This window comes from Eurosta solidaginis, chromosome 1, assembly GCF_040869045.1.
Source record: "Eurosta solidaginis isolate ZX-2024a chromosome 1, ASM4086904v1, whole genome shotgun sequence".
In the NCBI taxonomy this organism is placed as follows: domain Eukaryota; kingdom Metazoa; phylum Arthropoda; class Insecta; order Diptera; family Tephritidae; genus Eurosta; species Eurosta solidaginis.
Window position 1 is genome coordinate 91,523,756 of NC_090319.1, and position 15,532 is coordinate 91,539,287.

The 15,532-nt window shown below is 32.4% G+C and overlaps 1 non-coding gene and 1 pseudogene across 1 annotated transcript; both read left to right on the forward strand.

Moving 5' to 3' along the window:
* LOC137237255 (putative nuclease HARBI1) overlaps nucleotides 1–15,532 on the forward strand; it is a 526,467-nt pseudogene that overhangs the window by 319,379 nt on the left and 191,556 nt on the right.
* Nucleotides 14,942–15,137, forward strand: LOC137238952 (U2 spliceosomal RNA). Its single transcript, XR_010949257.1, has one exon. It is a non-coding gene; the product is annotated as a U2 spliceosomal RNA (small nuclear RNA).

Sequence of the window (15,532 nt, forward strand, 5' to 3'; positions counted from 1 at the left end):
TGAGGTCTATATGCTTTGATTTTCTGTATCGTTTCTTTCTACTATATGTATATTTCAAATATAGAAGTGAATACACTTTTCTAAAAGGTTTCAACAACTTTGTTCTACATGTTTCCAAAATCTTTTTTTTTTGTTGTTTACGGCCTTTGAATTATAACTTTATATATATATATATCAGACTGAAGTCGAAATATCGACAAATTACATAATATAATTGTGTATCAAAAATTCACGTATTGTGCTTTATTAAGAATATGCAAATTTTTGGCCTAGAGCTCGTTTATATTTGAAATGTTTCCAAAATCTACAAAAGTTTTTACATTCCTTCCTCTTTCTTATTTTCAAGTTTATTATAAAACTTCCAAATATCTGACAAATGTTCGGGACCATGATTTTGTTAACTCAATCGCATGTGAATCGATGTGATAAAAAGTAAGTTGATTTTTCTATGTGACAGTCAATATTTATTGCGATATTTAAATCTCGATCCGCTTTTGGCTTCTATGAGCAAAGAGGATACTTTGAATCTTCGCTTTATAATTCTATGAGTACTGGACTCGAGTCCGTGTAGTCGAATACTAAATTTTGCATATTCGAGTACCTGAGTTCTTTTACAGTACTCGAGTCAGCTTGACTCGGCCCATCACTAGCCAAATGCCAATTTTAAGATTGGCACCTTCTTCGCATGGCGCAACGATACAAGGTGGCAGCATGGGACAGCTGATTATACACTTTTTTTATTTGATTTGATGCATCAACTTCCGTCGCAGTACGATTTTGACATTTGTCCATCGAATTTACAAAAACAAAGTACATGAAATTTTTATTTATATTTGTAGGTATGTCACCATGCTGCCACCTTGTATCACTCCGCCATGCTTCTTCGTATATTTTTCAACTATGATGCCACATTTCCCAGTAAGCAAAAAAATAATTGGTGAGAAAGGATTAGGGAATCGACAAGTTGTAAGTGCAAACGGAAGGAGTTGTTGATTAAGTTAACTGCATTTTTTATTGTTAGGACTTGAACATTTTATAGCTAGTTTTCTAAACAATAACTTTTGTTATCATCTTAATATGGATTTTCTATAATTTAAGACTGAAAATTAAAAAAAAAAACAAACAGTTATACCATTAATCAATCAGGTTCTTAACTTTGCAATATGAGATCCTAAGAACATTTTTCGACAGGGGCTGCTTTATCATTAATTATTCTCTCCATGAACAAAATACGGAGTTTAAATTTTTAATACATACAAATTTAAGCGATTTATTTTTTAACCTGATTTGATAAATCAAGTGGTTTTAAAAACACCTTATTTCGGAGTAAAATTATTCAATTCCTCTTTTCGAACGAAATGCATTTTCAAACGAATAAATAAAAAAATTATTATATAAATAATTTGTACTTACTTCCTGATAGTAAAATATATATATTTTTTTAGAGCAAAAAATAACACTGAAACATTTTGTTAGTAAGGATAATGAAATTAGTAGAAAAATTTATTATACTGCGAAGAAATTTAGCCAGAGAAAAAACAAACTAAAAAATAATATAAAAAAAAAAAATTATTACAATTAAGAAATAAAAAACGAGAAAAACTCAAATAAATAAATAAAATAAATTTAAGGCGCGATAACCGCCGAAGAGATCTAAGGCCAATTTGCGTCGTGCTCCTCTTGATTTTCCCTACAAATTGGCCGGACGGGACCTACATGTTTTATGCCGACTCCGAACGGCATCTGCAAGGCAGATGAGTTTTCACTGAGAGCTTTTCATGGCAGAAATACACTCGGAGCGCTTGCCAAACACTGCCGAGGGGCGACCCCGCTTAGAAAAGTTTTCTTCTAATTTGAAAACCTTATTTCTAAAATTTTAATGTTGTTTTGCCCGGGATGCGAACCCAGGGCATACGGTGTGGTAGGCGGAGCACGCTACCATCACACCACGGTGGTTGCACGAAAATATATCTCAAAATATAAACTACTCCTAATTCAACTGCCCAAAAACATTTTTTTTCGAGTGATCAATTTAAATAAATACTGTAATTCCTAGTGAAAAACGAAACTAAAGAGAAACTTTTATAATGCGAGATAATACTGCGAAAATAAAAATAATGTCTATTCTTTAATAAAAAATATTTAAAATAATAAAACAAAGGTTTATTTTCCGATTGACAACAAGTCAAATATGTTACATAAAAAAAGACGAAAAATTAAGGCTTCTTAAAGTCTTATGTAGTACAGAAGTACAGCTAACAAAAACTCAAAAATGTAACTAGAAAAAATATATAAATAAACTCAAGCTTCAAACAAAAGGAAATAGAAGATATATCAAAAATATAACCAAATAAAAAAACTAAACGAAAGAAAAAGAAAACTTGATATTAAATGAATTCAACTAAACATAGGGCTTTATTTTCTTATCGAACGTTAAATAAAAATACATTAATGGAATAAACAAAAAAAAAAAACATAAAAAGATTCAAATTAAAATAGTTTTTCAAATCAATATCATAAATTAAAAAAAAAACTGAAATAAAACTGAAAATATAATTAAATCAAACTAATTCCGTTTTCTTTTTTGGAACAAATTTTACCCTTTAGTTGCACTTTTGGATTCTATCTTTTGAACAAGGTCACCTAGCCCTCTGCAAAACGGCTGAAGTTGTAGGTAATGATACCCCTTTCTCATTCAAAGGTAAATGTTTTTGAAAGGAACGCTAAACTTAGCAGAGGGGATAGATGAACCAACAGGGCGACAAAATGTTTAGGTAAGAAAGCGCCGTAAAAGTTGAGAAAGCGGATATTTGTCCTAAACCGTGGGGAAAAATAGATAAAAAAGCCTTCGGATGGCTAGGGAAATAATTAATATAGGGTCAATTAGAAATTATATCCAAGAAAAATTAGTTACTTGTTTTAGCGCTGTATCCGGGTCACGAGAAAACGCTGAAGAAAGTTTTCCTCTTGTAAGCAAAACTTGACCATTTATTTTTTTAAATGTTTATTTTTTATTATTAATTTTTCTTTAAAATCGCTTCTAATATGAGTGTTGCAACCATAAATTTAAGCCTGGAAGTATTTTTTTTAGCATTTCTTAGGCTCTTCAACAAATGCCCAATAAATCTTTGCACGTACAATAAGGCAAAATACATACTTTCAATTAAGTACCATTTTTGTGGGCCAAAGTGGCAACCATGTTTAGTGCTGTTTCAGTACATGAAGTTCATTAAGTGAAAAAAATGGAAAATTTACTCATCCTCATACAATGAACAAGTCAAATAATTTGACATTATCTAATTTAGCGTGGAGTAGCTGAACTCGCTAAGGCGTTCGCATTTCTTTGGTATAATCAAAAGCGTGACGGTTCGATTATCGTCGAAGGTTTTTTATACTGTTATTTTTTTTCAATTTTTTGTTTGTTATTTTTTATTGGGTTTTACTTATCATTTTAATTTTTTTGATAGGTTTAGTGCCATTCTCTCGACTTCCTGCTCAAATTTATCTCTCCTTCATACGCAATATCATTTTCTGCAATGCCCGTTATACCTATTTATCCTGTCGACAAATTTGACAGGCTGTCTATCCACCCGTCGATTCGACAGCGCCATCTGTTTTGTTTAAACCAGAAAAACAGCTGATTGCCACGTGCAAATTTTTCATTTCATGTTTCATTTTCCTTCATCCGACTTTGTATTAGGTTTTTTTGTTCTTCCACTAACATTCAAGAACTATTTCACTCTGTGTTTAAGCCTTTTGCACATTTTTCACGCAATTCTCGCAGTTTTTAAACAACATATTTTTTTGTTTTTTGTTTTTATCGGCCTATTGATAAATGATTCAAGGTTCGATTCGAGCTCAAGGCCAGAACAATAATTTTTTCCAATTTAGGAAATTAAAAAATAACAATAATTATCATTAGAAAAAAATTATTGTTCTGGCCTAGAGCTCGAATCGAACCTGGAAAATATTTTTTTGTTTACAATTGATTTTGACAGCCTCTTTTATTTATTAACAGGGCGTTGATAAAATGAACTCGAATTTTTCATTCGGCAAATTTATCTGGCAGTTGCGTATTCCCCACATTAACATGCAGTCGAGAAAACGTCGCCTAAATCATAAGGACGAAGCAATTTTCTATAAAGCTGTTACAACTCTAAACTTCAATACTGTGCATAGCGTGTATCTATATATGGGGTATTCCATCCCATTTCGACTAATTTTGAAGCCGACCCCTTTAGAATTGGCTGAAAGTTTTTCTTCTTTTTCTAGCTTACGAAAGACGTTTTTCAGAATTTTTTTAAATTTTTTCATCCAACTCAAAAAAAGTTATGAATTTTTAAAAAAACACCGTTTTTGTTTTCAAAATGCTATAACTTTTTCAAAAATTGACCGTTTGGGATCTTTTTTTTAATTTGCTTTAAAATGTACTTTTCGGAAAAAATACAAAAAAAATTTTTTTTTTGTAATTTTTCAGTTTTTCGAGATTTTTAGAATTTCGCCAATTTTTATTTTTTTTCTCATAAAAAACTTCAATCAATTCTGCAATCATCCCCACTAATCACGGAGTGGACCAATTTTTTTTTTTATTTAATTGAAAAAAAACTTTAAAAATTTGTTTGTATTTTTTCCGAAAGGTACATTTAAAAACAAATTTAAAAAAAAAAGATCCCAAACGGTGAATTTTTAAAAAAGTTATAGCATTTTGAAAACAAAAACGGTGTCCAACTCAAAATAAGTTATGAATTTAAAAAAAAAACGGTGTTTTCTTCAAAATGCTATAACTTTTTCAAAAATCGACCGTTTGGGATATTTTTTTTTTTAAATTTGTTTTTTTAAATGTACTTTTCGGCAAAAATACAAAAAAATTTTTAAAGTTTTTTTTTTTAATTAAATAAAAAAAACAAAAAAAAAAATCGGCCCACTCCGGGAAGAGTGGGGATGATTGCAGCTTTGATTGAAGTTTTTTATGAGAAAAAAAAATGGCGAAATTCGAAAAATCTCGAAAAACTGAAAAATTACAAAAAAAAAAACTGTAAAAATTTTTTTGTATTTTTTTCCGAAAAGTACATTTAAAAATCAATTAAAAAAAAAAAAGATCCCAAACGGTCAATTTTTGAAAAAGTTATAGCATTTTGAAAACAAAAACGGTGTTTTTTTTAAATTCATAACTTTTTTGAGTTGGATGAAAAAATTTGAAAAAATTCTGAAAAAAGTCTTTCGTAAGCTAGAAAAAGAAGAAAAACTTTCAGCCAATTCTAAAGGGGTCGGGTTCAAAATAGGCCGAAATGGGATGGAATACCCCATATATAAAAATCAAATTCTGTGTGTGTGTGTGTTCGCTATGGAAACGTATTTCCTACACATCAATCATCACCAAATTTAGGTTATGGGTTCCTTCGATCAATGGGAAGGTTTTAGGCTAAAAATAATTTCGATATATAAAAGGGGCGTGGCACCTCCCATACAAATGGAATCTTTGGTACTGCATACCTTTGAAGCTATTCATGCCAGAACATTGAAATTCAATGAGGAGTTATATGAGGTCAATCCCTAACACCACCAAGAAAAAGCGGAATTTGGAGAAAGGGGGCGTGGCACCTCCCATACAAATAGAATCTTTAGTAATGCATAACTTTGAAGGTATACATGCCAGAACATTGAAATTCAGTAAGGGGTTATATGAGGTCAATCCCTAACACCACCAAGAAAAGGCGGAATTGGGAAAAAGGGGGCGTGGAACCTCCCATTCAAATGGAATATTTGGTACTGCATAACTTTGAAGGTATACATGCCAGAACATTGAAATTCAGTAAGTAGTTATATGAGGTCAATCCCTAACACCACCAAGAAAATGCGGAATTGGGAAAAGGGGGCGTGGAACCTCCCATTCAAATGGAATCTTTGGTACTGCATAACTTTGAAGGTATACATGCCAGAACATTGAAATTCAGTAAGGAGTTATTTGAGGTCAATCCTTAGCACCGCCAAGAAAATATGGATTTGGGAAAAAAGGGGCGTGGCACCTCCCATATAAATGGAATTTATTATACTGCATATATCTGGATGTCGTAATGGTAGGATAATTAAAATTGGTAAGGAGCTATGTGACGTTAAATTATAAAACCTCCAGTAAAATGTGGAATGGGGAAAAACTATGGCTGCCGTACAAAGTTAAGTTATTTTAACACCTAAAGTTGGCGGCCACCGTGGTGTGATGGTAGCGTGCTCCGCCTATCACACCGTATGCCCTGGGTTCAACTCCCGGACAAAGCAACATCAAAATTTTAGAAATAAGATTTTTCAATTAGAAGAAATTTTTCTAAGCGGGGTCGCCCCTCGGCAGTGTCTGGCAAGCGCTCCGATTGTATTTCTGCCATGAAAAGCTCTCAGTGAAAACTCATCTGCCTTGCAGATGCCGTTCGGAGTCGGCATAAAACATGTAGGTCCCGTCCGGCCAATTTGTAGGGAAAAATCAAGAGGAGCACGACGCAAATTGGAAGAGAAGCTCGGCCTTAGATCTCTTCGGAGGTTATCGCGCCTTACATTTATTTATTTATAAAGTTTAACTGCATTGTTGAGTTTAGCTGTTATGCCTTTTGGACGTTTAGTAATCTGCCGCTGTTAAAAAAATTGTTTAGCTTCAGTCTATATACATCTTCTATAAAAATCAAATTCTGTGTGTGTGTTCCCTATCAAAACGTGTTTGCTGTACTTCGATCATCACCAAATTTTGGCTCGAGGTTGCTTCGATCAAGACGAAAGTTTTTCATATTTCAGAATTAAGAATTTTAAATTTAAATATTTTTGTTTTTTGGCTATGCGAAAGAACTATCTTAGCTCCCAAAAAAGATCATGTTAACAAAATCAATGATCGCTTTCAAAATCAATTTCCTGGTGAAGTGACGAAATATAAATCGATCGACACAGTTACAGATGAAGATAAAATTGTGAATTATCCAAATGAAATTCTATACTCCTTAGAACCAAAAGGAATGCCTGTGCATATATCAACTTTGAAAATTGGCTCACCAGTCATGCTTCTTCGGAATGTAATCAAAGCAACAATCATCAGCGGTAAAAGCAATACAATAATATAAAATAAGATACAATAAAATACAAGAATAAAATTTTTTAACAGAAAATATGACCAAATATGCGTACAAAATTCAATTCAATTTACAGAACAATAAATTAAATTAGCAACAAACAAAACAGAAAAAATAACGCAACATCCATTCGATCTCCGGCGTTACAACGTGCGCCTGGTAAAGCTAGTATTATATGAATTTCTTTTGCGGAAACGAATCAAAATATATATAGATATATCAAAATTCTCAGGCTGAAAAAATGTACTCACCTAGCATATGCCATTTATGAGCACGATAGTTTGAGAAAATATATAAAAATTAGATAAGAAAATATATAAAAAATAGACAAAAAAAATCTTTCGGATGATTATAGCTAAAATAGGGTCAGTCACGAATTCATTTAGTTACTTGTTTTAGCGCGGTATCCAGGTCACAAGAAGACGCTCAAGATTTTTTTATTTTCCTCTTGTAAGCAAAACGATTTAAACTCCCTTGGTGTGACCTATTGGCGCCGGTTGGCGGAGCGAAGGAGCGACTGGCGCGCCTTGTTGGAAGGCCATATTCGTTTAGACGATTAAACGCCAATTAAGTAAGTAAGCAAAACTTAATCATTTATTTATTGAAAATATGTATTTTCCTTTTTAATTATTAATTTATAAAATCGCTTCCCATATGAGGCTGGAACCATAAATTTAACTCTTAAAGTATTTCTTGGGCCCTTCAAGAAATGCCCAATAAATCTTTACACGTATAAAGCTGGAGTCATTGGTGCCGTATGTCGTATCGCTGTATCCGTATCCCTAACGTAATCAGCTGTTTATCGTTACGACGGTAAACCAAAACCCAATTGGTTGGCTACGATACGGTTACGACCTTAGTGGCACCAATAATCGAGTACATTGATTTTCATAAGGTTGGTCGAATCAGCTGTTAAAAGGTTACACGGTTACCGATAAAGCACCAATATCTCCAGCTTAAGGGAAAATCCATATTTTTAATAAAGTATCATTTTTGTGGACTAAAGTGGCAACCATGTTCAGTGCTGTTTCACTACATGAACCAATAAACAGATCTCGCATTAAAAAATGAGAGAAAAAAAATCGTAGTTAGCTGTGAAATAAATTTTCTCGGCGTAACGTCACGCTTTTGACAACATGTTTCATTGCTGACGCAGTGTTCAGACTTTATTCCAATCGGAGTTTTTTACTCCGCTCTTACCTCCTACAACGTTTTTTATCTCTAAGGTTTATTTGGGCCGAGTTGAAAACTTAATAGTATTACTACCTAATATCTTCTGGTTCAAGTTTTCATTGTATATGTATGAAAAGTGACGATTGGATGAAATGACGTGAATTCATTGTTTGTATCTTCAGACAAGTTTGTTCACATTTTGCTCACAGTTTTTGTACTTTTTTCGTACGGAATGAGAATAGAAGGAGTAAAATGTAAAATGTAAAAAATTTGTCCGGGCGCGATCTGTAAATCCTCCCAAAATTCAACATACACCACTTCTAGAAGCTTTATATAAAAATGAAGTACATTGAGTCAGTGAGGTCAGCTAACCCTATTTTGCGAAAACAATCGCCAATTGGGAACACCAAGCGAGGTCAAATCGTCCTCCAACTGTCTCTCCCAACTCTGTTTACAAACTGCCGGAGCGTATTCGTTCATCCGCATAACGTGACCTAGCTAGCGAAGCTTTCTGTTTTTATTCGCTGCACTATCGTAATATCTGCGAAAAGCTCATCATTATACCTCCTTCGATACCCGCCGTCGACATCACGGATAGGGCTATAAATCTTCCGTAGAACTTTTCTTTCGAATACTTCAAGAGCCAGCTCATCTACTCTCGACACCTTCCCTGATTCCGAGCCATACATCAAGCCAGGTATGATGAGTGTCTTCTAGAGCGAGAATTTTGTTCGTCGAGAGAGGACTTTACTTTTCAATTGCCTAAAGAAGCACTTGTCGGCAAGAGTTATACTCCGTTTTATTTCTAGGCCTACATTGTTTTTGCTTTTATTGCTGCTTCCCAAACAGACGAAATCCTTCCCAATCTCGAATTTATATCCGTGATGTTGCTACAAAGGCCACGATGACAACAAATACCTCGTATTGTCCACATTTGCTGCAAGACCCATTTTTTTGTTTCTTTATCTTATGCCAACTCTTCGCTTCCATGTTTGGACAATCCGGCATGTATCCCGTCATTACTTGTCACCTTGTGATTTTTTAGCCGTGATATTGCCATTCTCACTTCGCCATAGTTGGATGCCGGAGCATATTTTTCATCATCGGCGATCGGGATATCGGGTTCGTCTTCTCCCACACTCTGTACGTCCAATTACCCAGTCCTTAAACCTTTTGTCATTAAAGGAGCATAAAATATGTATTGTAAACCGAAAATAATAATAATAAAATTTTTTCACTATAAATATCCGAGGAGATAGAGCCCACTTTTCTTTCAGAATGTGGTGGGCTAATGGGAGCATTAATTGGTCATCCTACACGTTTTAGGCCGACTCCATGTGCATCTGATAAGGCAGATAACTTTTTTGCTGACAAACTTTTCATGGCAAAAGCACAATCGAAGGGATTGTAAAGCCACCAAATCAATTTTATGTTAGTTGTCCGTCCACTTTCCAAAAGGAAGAAAAATTATACTCCGAAAATTTAATTTTTACTCCGGCATAGTCGTTTACTAAGGTAATAGTTTTAAATACTCAGAACACTGGTAGCGAAATATGAGAGAAATGTAATAAATCGAAAAATTTCAAAAGCGATACGTCATTAATATTTTTTCTCAAATTAAATTACAAATACAACATTTACGGAATGCGGGATCTTGGTTTATTTGTTTATGGTTTTACTACATGAAGTTCACCAAGTGAAGAGAAATGGAAAATTTACTCATGGATTGAACAAATCGTATAAGTGGTTGTTTTGACCCCAAAATATTTTAAGATGTTATAGCTAAACTCGCTAAGGCGTTCGAACTTCTTTTCGTCGAACCGAAAGTGCGGCGGTTCGATTATCGTAGGTATAGTGTTTTTTTATTTAATACATTTTTTGTTAGTTATGTATTTTTTATTTTTTATTGGATTTTACTTATAATTTTTAAGAATTTTTGTTGTTATATCGGCCTACTGATTTTAAGATCGCGGGTTCGAATCGAGCTCAAGGCCTAACAATAATTTTTTATCATTATTATTGTTATGATAAATTTTTTCTTAATTGAAAAAATTTTTAAATTAGAATAGAAGAAAGAAAAAATTTAGACAACTGCCAAAGCTCGTTGTATAGATCCATTTCGGGAACTGCTAAATTCCTTCATCGGCAACGTTTAGGCGCCGCTGCTATAACCATTCAGCCATCACAGCGGTTTTTTTGTTTGTCTTCATTAATCCTACTTCTATTCTGGTTCGTGCCAATTGATATTCACAACACTGCGACATCTGTTGCAGAATGGCTGTGAAAATTGGACTTGTTTGTTGGCAACGGGGAAAAAAGTGTCAATAAAATATGACACTATGGCAGCATTGCCAACAAACAAGTCCAATTTTCACAGCCATTCTGCAACAGATGTCGCAGTGTTGTGAATATCAATTGGCACGAACCAGAATAGAAGTAGGATTAATGAAGACAAACAAAAAAACCGCTGTGATGGCTGAATGGTTATAGCAGCGGGGCCTAAACGTTGCCGATGAAGGAATTTAGCAGTTCCCGAAATGGATCTATACAACGAGCTTTGGCAGTTGTCTAAATTTTTTCTTTCTTCTATTCTAATTTAAAAATTTTTTCAATTAAGAAAAAATTTATCATAACAATAATAATGATAAAAAATTATTGTTAGGCCTTGAGCTCGATTCGAACCCCCGATCTTAAAATCAGTAGGCCGATATAATAACAAAAATTGTTAATACATCCCAGAGCACGGGGAAAAAAGTGTCAATAAAATATGACACTATGGCAGCATTGCCAACAAACAAGTCCAATTTTCACAGCCATTCTGCAACAGATATCGCAGTGTTGTGAATATCAATTGGCACGAACCAGAATAGAAGTAGGATTAATGAAGACAAACAAAAAAAAAAACCGCTGTGATGGCTGAATGGTTATAGCAGCGGCGCCTAAACGTTGCCGATGAAGGAATTTAGCAGTTCCCGAAATGGATCTATACAACGAGCCTTGGCAGTTGTCTAAATTTTTTCTTTCTTCTATTCTAATTTAAAAATTTTTTCAAGTAAGAAAAAATTTATCATAACAATAATAATGATAAAAAATTATTGTTAGGCCTTGAGCTCGATTCGAACCCGCGATCTTATAATTTTTAAGTTTAATAGGTTTAGGTTTTAGGTTATAACTATGTATTTATCCTGTCCACCCGTCGATTCGGCAGCGCTATCAATTAAACAAAACAAGCTGATTGCTACGTCCAATTTTTTAAATTCATGTTTCACATTACTTCATCCGGCTTTGTATTACTAATTTTTCAGAACTTTCAAGAACTATTTCATTCTGTGTCCAAGCCTTTTGCCATTTTTCACGAAATTCACAGTTTTTAAACAAATTTTTTAGAATTGATTTTGACAGATTATTAACAGAGCGTTGAGAAAATTAAATCGAATTTGTCATTTCGGAAAATTTATCTGTCATTCGAGAAAACGGCCCCTAAATCATAAGAATGAAGCAATTTTCTATAAAGCTGTTACAACTCCAAACCTCAATACTGTGCAGAGCGTTCGTATTATATGTATTTGATTTGCGTTAACAAATCAAAATATAAATAGACTTCGGTATATGAAAATTCTCAGGTTTGAAAAATGAACTGAGTATGTCCCATCTGTGAGCATGATAATTTAAGAAAATATGTATGTATGGGGTATTCCATCCCATTTCGACCAATTTTGAACCCGATCCCTTTAGAATTGGCTGAAAGTTTTTCTTCTTTTTCTATCTTACGAAAGACATTTTTCAGAATTTTTTCAAATTTTTTCATCCAACTCAAAAAAAGTTATGAATTAAAAAAAAAACACCGTTTTTGTTTTCAAAATGCTATAAGTTTTTCAAAAATTTACCGTTTGGGATCTTTTTTTTTTAAATTTGTTTTTTTATGTACTTTTCGGAAAAAATACAAAAAAATTTTTAAAGTTTTTTTTTTTTTTAATTTTTCAGTTTTTCGAGATTTTTCGAATTTCGCCATTTTTTTTTCTCATAAAAAACTTCAATCAATTCTGCAATCATCCCCACTAATCCCGGAGTGGGCCGATTTTTTTATATATTTTTTATTTAATTGAAAAAAAATTTTCAAAAATAAAAAATTTTTTTTATCAATTTTATTTATATAGCAAAAAAATGTAAGAAAATGATTTTTAAGTATTCTTTTCTTTATATATTATGGTAATCTACGATTAAAATGACTCGCTTTCGCTCTCCAGCAACTGCATTAGGCCGGTATACACATACATACCATAATATATAAAGAAAAGAATACTTAAAAATCATTTTCTTACATTTTTTTGTTATATAAACAAAATTAAAAAAAAAATTTTATTTTTGAAAATTTTTTTTTCAAATAAATAAAAAAAAAATTAAAAAAAAATCGGCCCACTCCGGGATTAGTGGGGATGATTGCAGAATTGATTGAAGTTTTTTATGAGAAAAAAAAAAATGGCGAAATTCGAAAAATCTCGAAAAACTGAAAAATTAAAGAAAAGAAACTTTAAACATTTTTTTGTATTTTTTCCGAAAAGTACATTTAAAAACAAATTAAAAAAAAGATCGCAAACGGTCAATGTTTGAAAAAGTTATAGCATTTTGAAAACAAAAACGGTGTTTTTTAAAAATCATAACTTTTTTTGAGTTGGATGAAAAAATTTGAAAAAATTCTGAAAAACGTCTTTCGTAAGCTAGAAAAAGAAGAAAAACTTTCAGCCAATTCTAAAGGGGTTGGGTTCAAATTTAGTCGAAATGGGATGGAATACTCCGTATATATTTATGAATGTTTTAGTTGTCGTTACAAATTTTCTAAATGGATTACCATTATTAGAAAAATAATTGTGTAACCAACTATATTTTAATTTGCCGCAAGTATAAATTAGAAAAAATGTTTTGATCGAACTTTAAAATTGTTATAATAGTCAATAGGATTTGAGAATGTGAGGCAGCAGTTTTAACTCGCACAAAAAATCAAGGACCTTTGTAAAATCTATAATCAATATTTCAATATTTTTTATATACAACACCCACAATTTAATTTGAATTAAGCTTTTTTCACGCCTGTTTAAAATAGAGTTTCTAATACACTAGCTAAAACATATACAAAGGCAGAGTGTTTTCGGAATATTTATTAAGTTTTGCTACAAATAAATAATATTTTACAAAATATAAGTATGTATATCAATATAAAATATAAGCAAAGGTTAGGTTGAAAATTATATATTATAAATTATATTCAAATTCGTGAAAAATCAACAAAGTTCTTTAACCTTTTTAAGATTTTACTAACAGAATCACATTGTTATTAATTATTAATCTTCATCCGGTAAAAAAAATTCCTGATTTTTGGAAATTTGGTATCAGTATATTTTTGACTTTACAGGTAAACGCGATATCACAAAATGGAACGCCAAAATAGTTGAATTCAAGAATTGGGTGGTGTAAAACGGGTTTGTTGATAGATGAACTTAGTTAAAACATGAAAATTTGTTCAATTATCACGAATTTTAGATGAAAACTCAAAAAGTCACATTGCCGTTTATACTTGAGTTAACACTTGTTCAAGTTATTATTTGATTTTTGCTTTTTTTTATGAAAAATAAAAATGGTTATTGAACAATTATTGTATGGAAAAAAATAAAATCGATTGCTAGAAAAAACAAAGCGGACTCCGTTCCTTGGATTCAAGTTCACCAAAATATAAATCGTATAAATTTTTATTTTCTGTAAAAATAAATAAAACTCAAGAACATATTTTTTGTTTAGCCGGATATTGCTCAAAATGAATATGAAGTTTAACTAAAAAATACTGCACATCTCCAAATTGCCTAACAATATTAGAAATAAAGTTAATATCAACAATTTTCATAAGTTTAATAAAAAAATTTTTGAACTATTGTAAAGCATGAGAAGCATACAAATATGTACATTTCATTGAATTAATAAATATAATTGTACCTAGTCGGTGGTTTTTAGAATATTTTTTATCCGTGGTCAAAACCCGTCCACGTGAGGTTAGAATGAAACAAGAGCAAAATTTTGAATTCTTACGAACGAACACCCTACGAAAATTCGAATATAACTATAAATTTTTGAATTGCTGGTAATTTAAGAATAGAAAAATTTGAAATAGATACCTACAAATTAAATAAAAAAAGTTTATTATTTGACATTTTTGACTTTTGAAGGGCACCACCCCTAATTGGCAGACAAAAACGCAATGAACACACTCATTACATACTTTCGAGCTGTTAGAAAACGAATACGAAAATTAGTGGTAGGTGAGTATGCACGTATATATAATTATATAGGTATGTGTGTACGTGTGTAGGCTTGCATGGTCGTGTGTATGGCGGTTTGCTTTTTTCGACTTTTCACCAATTGGTTTGAAACGTTTGCAGTACGTAGGCTTTAGCAAATGAATACAGAAAATGTATTTTGCTTTCGCTTTCGTGTGCATGTTTTTTTTTAATTTTTATATTGTATTTGTAGAGATAGTGGGATTTATGAGTTGCGCGTTTGGCTGGCAAATTTTTCGTTGAAGTCGGATTTGGATGTGAGGTGCTATTTCAATTCTTAAACACTTTATAACTTTTGGAATTTAAATACACTGTTTTGTGCCGTTTAAAGTCATCGCTTCTCGGCCTTTGGCTTAGATCAAAAGTGTAGTATCTGTTCTTATTAGCTTAACATCTAATAGATCCTTCATCGAAGGACAAAAAATGTTAAACTGATTTTTGAAAATAGACGGGGTGTTTTAGGGGCTCGCTCCACCTCTGTCACGGGTTGGCCTGGTATTGCAGTACCGCCAGGATCGGTCCAAATAATAAATAAATATAAAGTAAAAAGAAGTAAAGAAGGTTAAGTTCGGTTGTAACCGAACATTACATACTCAGTTGAGATCTATGGTGACAACATAAGGGAAAATAACCATGCAGGAAAATGAACCAAGGGAAACCCTGGAATGTGTTTGTATGACATGCGTATCAAATGAAAGGCATTAAAGAGTATTTTATGAGGGATTGTGGGCCATAGTTCTACAGGTGGACGCCATTTAGGGATATAGCCATTAGTGATGGACGATATGGCGATTTTGAGCTATCAGTGAAAATAGATAGGGCTATTTTTGAATATCGGCTATTTTTATAGCTATAGTGATCGCTTTATTTCAACAAGCGATTCCATACAGAAGAGCGATTTTGAGCTATCAGCGGATATAGGTA